Source organism: Tribolium madens, unplaced genomic scaffold (assembly GCF_015345945.1).
Source record: "Tribolium madens isolate multiple individuals breed KSU strain unplaced genomic scaffold, Tmad_KSU_1.1 Scaffold_2;HRSCAF=44;Tcas5.2_LGX, whole genome shotgun sequence".
Lineage (NCBI taxonomy): Eukaryota > Metazoa > Arthropoda > Insecta > Coleoptera > Tenebrionidae > Tribolium > Tribolium madens.
Genome location: NW_025400995.1, coordinates 7606679 through 7617220, shown reverse-complemented (window position 1 = coordinate 7617220; position 10542 = coordinate 7606679). Strand labels below are relative to the sequence as shown.

At 36.0% G+C, this 10542-nt stretch overlaps 1 pseudogene; it reads right to left on the bottom strand.

Moving 5' to 3' along the window:
- Positions 1–4875: 4875 nt before the first annotated feature.
- Positions 4876–10542, bottom strand: part of LOC123006706 — a 6828-nt pseudogene continuing 1161 nt past the window's right edge.

Below are 10542 nucleotides of genomic sequence, written 5' to 3'. Positions count from 1 at the left end.
AATTCATTTAATTCACTAGCTCAACTGGAAGCTCTTAAATCAACGAAAGTTAATTTAAATCGGAATTGTTTRAATTTATAAAATTTAAATAATTTGCGAAAGCAGCGGCACGAAAATCGACTAACTCGGAAGACAGTCAAAAATCGAATTCCCTTCGAAAAACAAGTGTTAACTTTAAATAGGGGACGCTAACTCGCTTACCCCCTACCCCTGTTCTTTGTTTCCACATATGTGACATTATGCAAATTTGACTCTTAAAATGTCTAGGCATTTGATCARACCTCGTTTAACTCTCACCAAATTATTATTATCTAATTGCTATGGTGTTTCCTTGATTCGSGATTTCGCAATTATTAAACATACAATTTGTTAAGCCCTTCTGATAATATTATACAATACAGTAACAATATCGAATCAACACCAATTTGCCTGAAAGAGATATTAAACTCTAAAATTGGTTGTTATTGTTTTTCTGACGCTCATGGAACTTTATGTGGTTTAGCAATGCAACAACAAATTTTGTTTGTTTAAATTTTTACGGAAAGTAAAAGGAAGAAAGCCGTAAGAAAACTGTAATTTTCGTCGTACTACCCCCTGTTAGATGTCGCCCCCAGTACTACAGCGGTACTATTTTAACATTTTCGCATTTTCCACGGATTTCCTTAGGAAATCTCCACCTACTTTCCTTCTAATCTCTACGTTAGTAAAGGGCTAGCAATCGTACCGTGCCAGATTTGCTTACAATGATTTAATTAAATAAATAATTTATACATCAAAATTACGATTGCCGCAACTTAAATTAGGGTTAAATTTTATATCAAAATGTTCAGAAAAATTCTGCGCGTCTTTCTAAAATAATGGCTTTGTGAACTGACTTTGTTTAAACAAGAATGTGATAATTTCGCTAAAATTCTTTTGACCCACACGTGCAAATGTGAAATTTGATATTCTTCGAATAGACTTGGTTTTGGGCGTAATTTTCAACGCATAAGCACTTGACCGGCGACGCTTGGGTTTTAACATCTAAATTTCAGATAACTATTCCAATCGACCAATTTTTGATTTGTTACACTTAAGGAATTCTTGGAAACATTTCGTGAGAACGACACTTTTCTAAACATTTCAATATTCACAAAACACGTGTGTATTTAAGATAAGATAAATTTCTTAGTTAGACCGAAACAATTTGGACGCCGTTAAAACAAATTTTAAAATTTTTGTAATTTGGGATGAATGGTTAATAAAATAAAATTTATAAATACCGCGTTCATCACATTCGCCCCCTGTCTTGCGTTGCTTCGTAGATGCGGCGTAAGACAACGCGTGGTAGGTTAGCAGAACCGTGTTGCTGGGAGAGATGGTGGATGCGCCTACTTGGTGGACGCACTAACATGGTGGGTGCGCAAGAGATGGTGGATGCGCCAGTATGGTGAATGCAGCACTTGTGAACTTCTTGTAGATTTTAATCATCTCGTCGGTGGTAAAATTTCAAGTTGGTCATGTTGTACACCCCTTTTACTTCACTGGACACTGGATCGGCGATTTGGTACGTGTTTGGGTGTGGTTTAGCAATTATTTTGTACGGTCCACTGTACAATGGCATAAATTTGGCAAATTGTTGCGTTCTCGTGTCGAACGTGACTTTGTTCTTCAGTAGTACCCAATCATCAATTTCCAGTACCGTAGTTTCGCCTTTTTGATTTTGTTGGCGAAGGTTAGCGTGATGACGTAAATTTTTACGGGCTTTTTCATGAATTTCTTCTCTGGGTAGTGGCACTCGTTGAGGAAGTAAAATTGATGTAACGGCATCTAATGGGTTTGGCGGTTTTCTGCCGTACAGAATTTCATATGGAGAAAATCCTGTACTGATATGTGGAACGTAGTTCAAGCAGTCTTCTATATTATTAAGGTGGTTGACCCAACTGGCGTGATTTCCTCGACAATAAGCTCGGAAAATTCTACCTAGCTCCCGCATTACGCGCTCGCTAGGATTTGATTCTGGATGTCGAATCGACGAAAGTGTTGGCTGTATGTCTGCCGCTTTCAAACTGTTCTGCCAGGTGTTGGAAATGAATTGTGTGCCATGGTCGCTTAATACGCATTTTGGTTTGATGTATTCAGCGTAATTTTCGATAAGTCGTTTGGCAGCGATTTTTGCGGTAGCTTTTCTCACTGGATAAAGCTTGAGAAACTTGCTGAAGGCGTCGATGACAACAAACACATAGGATGCCCCTAATCGACCGGTCGGTAACGGCCCATAGAAGTCGACACTAACTAAGTCCCCAACATGGTCATACAGGATTGGTGTTAGTGGCCCCTGATGTGGACGATTTGAGCATTTCGTTTTCTGGCAAAGGTCACAGCTTCGAAGACGCTTCTTGATTGACCGGTACATGTTTGGCCAATAATAATCTCCTTTCATTGAGTTGTACACTTTGGTTGCACCAAAATGCCCCAGGAGTTGGTGGTGGTAATCAATGAGTTTGATAACCAAACTTTCAGGCACGGCAAGACAGTCATCGTTAGAATTTTGTGACCTGTGAACTAACACATTATTTTTTAAACTATATTGTGCCCAAACCCTTTGAGTTCTCGAGTCTGGAGCAGCTACGCCGGATCGTTTGTTTTCGATTATTTGTCTCAATTGTGGGTCTTCTGTTTGGTGTTGTTTAAGGTCGGACATCAATTGCAAAATTTCAGGTGTGTTGTGGACTTCAAACATTGCGACGATTGGTTGTTCACGTGGATATTCATAAGTGGCTTTACCGTCAGATGGATAACGTGAAAGAATATCGGCGGCTACGTTATCTTTTCCTTTTACTAACTCGATTTCGTAGTCATATTGCCCTAACACTAACGTCCATCGAGTTAGGCGTTCACTGAGCAATCGACAGCGGCTCAGAAATTTCAGTGCTTGATGATCGGTTCGAATGATGATTTTTGTGGCTTGGATGTAAATTCGGAACTTGTGTAATGCAAAAATAACGCCCAATAATTCCTTTTCAGTGGTGGTGTAATTTAATTCAGGTCCTTTTAAAGAACGACTTGCGAACGCAATCACACCACGTGATCCGTCTTCTTGGATTTGGTACAATTCCGCTCCCAATCCATAGCCGGAACTGTCGGTTTGGACGTAGAATGTCTTGCTTTGGTCGGGGTAATGTAACAACACTGCTTCGAGAAACAAATCTTTCACACGGTCAAACGCTTCTTGTTCACTGCGTCCCCATCTCCATTTCTCACCCTTTCGCAATAATTTATTGAGATCTTGTGTAGCTGCACTGTATCGAGCACAAAATTTTCGGTAGAAATTGCAAAGTCCAAGGAATGCTCGTACGTGTTTCGTTTTCTGTGGGACCGGAAAATTTCGAATTGCGCTGACTTTTTCCGGATCCGCTTTAATCCCGTCTATTGTGAGAATGTGTCCCAGGAATTTCACTTCTTTTTGAATGAAGTTTGATTTTTCAAGATTTATTGTCATTTTGGCTTGCTTTAATTTTTCAAACACTTGTCGAAGATGTTCCAAATGTTTGTCCAAAGTTTCGGAAGCCATTAATAAATCGTCGATGTAATTCACGACAAATTCGCGAACTTCGGTACCCAAGACTACGTCCATTGCACGACTGAATGAACCGACGGCAGTTTTAAGTCCGAACGGCAGGACCTGGTAGGTGTAACTACGGCCGTTGTACAAAAATGCGGTGTACTGTCTGCTTTCTGGCGATAAAGGAATTTGCCAGTATGAAGATCTTAAATCGATGGTGGACATAAAACGAACTCCGTGGAATCGACGTAATAATTCGTCAGCGGCGGGTGGAGATTCACAGTCAGCAATCATTTTTGAATTTATCATTCTAGCATCAAGACAAATTCTCACCGACCCGTCTTTCTTTTTAACTACCGTCATTGGACTTGTATATGGCGACGCTTCCCGTTTTATGACGCCTAAGTCTAACATTTCTTGAATCGTAATGTCAAAGGCAGGACGAAGAGCAAAAGGCACTGGATACGGTCTCTTCAAGAACGGAGTTTTGTCATGCAGTTTAATTTCGTGCGTATATTTGTGTGTTAGTCCTGGACGCGGACTAAACACACACCTGTAGTTTTGCAGCAGGCGTTTTAATTTTATCTTCGCCGTTTCGGGAATTTGAAGTGGTTCAACTTTGGCTTGAAGAGCGCTAAGTGACTCTAGGTGTTTTTCATTGCCACGGTTTGTAGTCGGCGGTTTGTTAATTTCGATATGGCCGACAAGTTCTTCCACGTAATCTTCTGGTTCAGGTTGAACTTCAACGGTTTTCTTGAAAGAAAAACTGTGATGGCCCGTTTCTCCTTTCAAAATTACATTGTTGTTGTCGAAATCGATGACAGCTCGTTGTTTTTTTAGCCAATCAGCTCCCAGAATGGCAGGTTTAATTAAATTTTTCACTACTAGTGCCACGATGGAATAGACGTGTTCGTCGATTATGATCTCCAAAAAACATTGGATGACGACTTGGCAGCTTCGTTGTCCGATGGCTCCGCGAAGGTGGATCGAAGTGACCGGTAGTGTAGGTGGTTTATTTCCGGTCGCAATTAATTTGGTCCAAACTTCTTCCGAGATACAGGTGACTTCACTTCCGGTGTCTAATAACGCCACGACTGAATGTTGTGAAATTTGGATGTCGATCTCCGGTACAACCCTTTGCTTGTTGATGTGGTTACCTGCGACGTTTGATTTAATTAAGGAACAGACGTTTGTGGTTACCTGAGATGCTCGCGGTCGAGCATCTAGTTTTCCTTCCGTTGTGTGTGCTGAAGAAGAACGTTTCCGTTTTTCTCCCAAACGCACTTGTTTCTTTCCGTCACTTCGTGGGCCATCGCATTGTTGGGAGTACATTAGGCCCCGTTTTGTACTCCGCCCCCGTTTCCCGAATCCTTGCGAGCTTGTGGAACATCACCCTGAGATCTCGCGTTGTTGTGGTTGTTGTTGCGCCACTGATTGTTTCCTGGACGTCGTTGGAACTGATTTGAGAAAAATCTTGTGTGGCCTTGATTTCCGGAAGTCCGTTTCTCAGTGCCACGGTCACCCGGAACTGGTGGTCTTGTTTCAATGAAGTTGTTGTCGTTCGGTCTCGGACGCTTCACTTCCTTGTTTGTGGGGTGCCGGTGAGTTACCGTACGGCCCTTATCTCTGGTGGTGTTTTCTTTAACCCCCGGATTTTGTCCAGGAATTTCCTGACTTGACAGGAATTCCGCGGCTTCGGCGATGGTGCTAATTTTCTCTAGAACCCATAAAGATTGAACGTTCTCTGGGAAATGTCTAATTAATTCATCTAAGTAGTTAAGCTGTGCCGATTCTAATTCACTTCATCTGCGCATGCGCCATTTCCGGGAATTTAGACCCCCACTCCTGGATCCTGGAACCAGGAATCCGGATCCCACTCCTGGATTCCGGGAATCCCCCACTCAAAATTCTGAGAATTGTGTGCTATTTTTGGATCATGATGTCATGCATTGAATTTGTCTGCGCATGCGTCACTTTGGGGAATCCCACATTGGAAATTATGTGAATCCCCTACTATGATTGCTATTTTTAGATCAATGAGTCACCACTCGATGAATCACAGCTATTTTTAGACTGATGACGTTGTAGTTATTTTGAGATCATGACATAATAATTCTAAGTAAAATAACCCCGTACCCCTCACCTCTTAGTTTCCCTACATTTGTTCTATATAAACGAGGAAACACGCTTAATATTTAATTCAGTTTTACTTCATTTACGGTACTATTCACATCAGTACGAATTAAATATTATAATATAAATTTACTATTTTGTGATTGTGCAAGAAAAACGTAAATATTCAAGATKAACAGTGCAGCATTTAAAAATTTGAACAAAGATTTAGAAATGGGATCATTTGTTAGCATAAAAAGTATTAAAGTTGATGAAAAGTTTAGTGTGAATTCATTTAGAAAAATTTCAACAATTTATGGACTGAAAGTTATGGTGGATTGTGATGAGTTTTCTACTATATTACCGCATCGGTTCATTGAACGTCTCGCTGATGAAGAAATTGCTGATTTAAATGCGAAAATTAAAAATGGTGCAAAGTTATTCATGATTAGTAGAGGAGCAATTGGAAACACAACAAAAATTGAATTTATTGAAGAATAATTTTTTTCATATAAATTTATGTGAATAGTTTTGCACTATTGTATGTATTTATAATAATTGTTAATAAATGTATAACATTGTGTCATGTATGTAACAATGTATTTCAAATAAATTTTTACTTTTATGTATGCGTTTTCCTTAACCTATCTCAATCCCTAACCATAAACAAAACTATACGTGTCTACTATGTATTTACTCATATCCGCACTGTGTAGGAGTTTGCAATCAGACTTATCACGCAAATCTCAACGTGTTGGATACACCTGCATTAACAAGAATGCTGACGTTATGTCTGAACGTTTTAAAGAGAAGAGAGAAATCTGATTAAATAAATAAAAGTCATTAAATGTTTTAAAAGAATTTATTATTGAGGAATAAGTTTTTTACATAACCATTCATAAATACACTTAGCATTATTTAATGAACACATAAAATCATAATTATCTACAATATGAAATCCACATCTTCTTCTTGTTTTACACAATTTGGGCGATTCGTTGATTTTTTCTAAGTTGACTATTCGTACACATGAGTCGGGTAAAATTTCTCGTAGGAAATCTTCTTTTACGTGACCCTTCACGTAGATGATGATATCAGTTTCACTGTTTTTAAATTCATTTAAATGAAGAAATTTTCTAATAATTGTCGCAACATTCTTCTGTTCTTCGAGTCCTTCGTTGTAACCTAGTAAATGATGATATCTTTCCAGATATTTCACCTGTTTTCTATAAAATAAATCTATGTCTTCATATGGTTTCGAAGGTTTAAAGAGATGATGTAGAATTGATTGAGCATCCATTATAGTTAATTCTTTAACAACAAATTCTGGTATACAAAACCCTTGAATATCACACACATACAAATGCATCTTGTTTTAAGCAATACTATTCTTTTCAATCCAACTATTGTGTTTATCACTAAAACCTAACCACTTCACATAAAACTTATTATCACGTTTCTTAATAACTTTTTCAATCAAGTAGACATTGGGATGTTTTACTTTCTGAAGCTCCATTTCATAAAATCCTCCTGATATATCTTCCCCCTTCTCATCACACAACAAATATGTTGTTGGATTGGTTAATTTAATTTCCTTAATTGTGAAAATTTCATTTGACCAATTGGGAGTATATCCTTTATCAAAAGCATTCCTAAACTTACTTATTCTTACGTGTTCACCAATTTTAAATTTATTATTTTTGTGAGCTAATTTTATATGAGTGAATGCTTGATTTAAAACTTTTTTTTCATTGTTCTCATTTATTTCTGAAGGTTTCATTTGAATGGTGCGATGGAAAGTGTTATTGTACAATTTTACAACATCATCTAATAGATGCACCCACTTGTAATGACCTTGAAGACTGAATCGTTTCCACATTATATTTTTTAAAGTACGGTTAACCCTTTCAACAATAGAGGCTTTTTTAGAACTAAAAACACTGTAGTGATGAATTCCATACTGTTTCATTAAATTTTGAAAATCTGCATTATAAAATTCTTTTCCATGRTCAGTTTGTAAATTTTTTGGTGGTGTTGATAATTTTTCCAAAATGTTTTTCATTGCTCGAGTAACATCAGTTGCATTTTTAGATTTTACCTTTTCACAGAATACATATTTTGAAAAACAATTAATAACTACAAGTATGTATTTGAAACCTTGATTTTCATTAGCAAAAGGAATCATTTCCACAAGATCAGCTTGATAAAGGTCATTAATACCTTTTATTATGACTCTACGTCTATTAAAATTACGTCTTGCAGGCTTGTGTAATTCATTGACAACRTCACTTTTAATTGTAGATTCTTTAAKCTGATAAGATMCTCGTTGCATACGTTTCATTTCTTAAACACTACCAAGCTTATCAATCAATATGCACCAGCTGCACGTATTGTACATTAACAACTAAACATGTTATAATTTGAATCACAAGTTTTATTAAGCTATAATATTGAATTCACGTAATTCCTCAATTATAGAAACAATTTCATTTGAGTGATTTGTATGACCAGCTGCTTGAGATGCTATTAACAAACGAAGTCGTTCAACAAGTTCATTAGGATCATCCCAATGCACATAATCTATTTTATTTCTATTTACTTCTTTAAACATACCTCGACCCGTTTTCGGCGTTGAAGTTGAGAATGATGATAGCTTTTCACGTAATAATGGAGCAATAATTTGTTTATATTTTTTAGATCTTGAAGCAACATTTCGATCTTGCGGATTAAAGTTTCTCTTATATGCGTGGGTTCTATGCAATATATCACTATAGTTATTTAAGTCCTTATCAGTATATATCTTATTGGGATATTTTCTAAATAACAATTCATATAATCCAGGTGTAGCTTCATACACTTTATTCTTTATAGTAATATTTGCATCTTTAAAATTCACTTGCTGTGATCCAACAAAAAACTTATCCTGACGCTTATCATATCTTACACCGAACCTATTGTCGAATTGAGCATTTTCTTTACCATGCAATATATCTTCAATGTAATGTTCTTGCAATTCAATATCTTGTTTCTGATTACTAATTTCAGATTTATTATTCATATTAAAAATATTTTCAAAATCACTGTTTTCGAGTGTTGATGTTTGCTGATGTTGCTGGTTCGAAACTTTATCTTCTGCAATTGCAAATGGCAAAGAATCATTTATATCAATGAAAGGGTGGAATTTCGCTTTAGAATAACTTTCTGTTTTTAAATTATCATTCTCTTTTACTCCATCTACATGTAATTTCTTTGCAATTGTTTTAAGTTCGGTTGTAATCGGTAAAAATTTACGTTGTTGATTCAGCTCATTCGTTTTAACTAAGGCTAATTTATGTTGAAGCTGTTTTCGTTTTTGTATTAATTTTTTTTTTAATTCGATTGTATTTTGCAATGCCTCTGTATTCATATTATTTATAAATTACCTACTAAATGCACACACTAAAAGATATTGTGTAAGATGATGACTTCACAATAAGAACGTTAAATTATAACTAAATTATAGTAAAACCGTGTATTGAGCTTTTATTTGTTTTGAGGATCAATAAACAAATCAAATCCTATTCTGTATCTTCCATTATTAATATCGCTATCTTTATCTATCACTAAAAATCCATAATTATTCTTCCAACACATTGAACACATTTCTTTGAATCTATCGAATGATACATCAGTATTTACATGATCATCATATACATGTCGTAAGTTTAGGTTATCTTGCTTGAAAAGAACGATTAAATTAGCATTATCACGAATTAGATGCTTCGGTACATGTGAATAAGTTTGACATAAGTAAAACGAATCAATATCTTTATGTCGCCCCATAGTAAAATATGCTTTCATAAGATCTTGTTTATCACATGCTACATCATCAAATATAAATATAGAATTCGGTTTTGCTTCATGCGGCTGCGGAAGATTGTTTTCTAAACCACTAAATGCAAAATAGCTCAAACCTTTTATGGGTTTTACAAGCTTTTCCAAATACTGATACTTGGGTTGATATAAAGACTTTGAATAAATGTATAAATTTTCAAATCTGAGACCATTCATCTGTTCAATAAGATTAATAATTAGGTTAGTTTTACCACAATTGCTTGGACCTACAATTAAACATCGAATGGATGAAGGTAATAAATCACCATGTCTTCGATTTTGGTTCATAGAAATATCAAAATCACTGATATTTATTGGAAGTTTAATTTTTTGTTTTATTACTCGCATGATGACGAACAACTAGCAACTAAAGCGTAACGTACATGTTTTTTATTTTTAAATGTCTACAAAGGCTCTGTTTGTAAACGCTTCTGAATGCAGCGATCTGAGTTTCGATTACCTCTCAACTATATCACTTTTCAGTCAATGAACCTCTGATGGGAAAATAAAAGGTAGATATACTAGTAAACACTATTTATTATAAAAATTAAAAATTATAAAAGAATAAATTAACACTAAAATAAAATAAAAGAAAAAATTAACAATATAAAAAATAAACACTAAAATAAAAATTAAACACTAACTATCACTAAACACTAAATACCTACAATAAAAAAATTAAAAATTAATGTTACTTATCAAAGTTTCACAAATTTGCTCCTCTTCCACTTGTTTTTCGAGGATGGAGGTGATGGCTTGACGCCTCTTATTAATTTGAGACAATTCTCGGTTCATCCGAGCCATCACCTCCTCTTCCTCTGTATTCAAWTTTTGAAGAATTTTTTGGGCGAAGCTTCGGTGATGTTTAAGTCGTTCGACTTTTTCTTCTAACTTTCTTTTAATTCCCCGAAGCTCCACCCGAAAGTCTTCCTCCTCTACCAATTGCATCAACTTCATTTCGGGTTGAGTGGGTTGTTCTTCTTCAGTCTCCTCCTCCTCATCCACCTCAACCC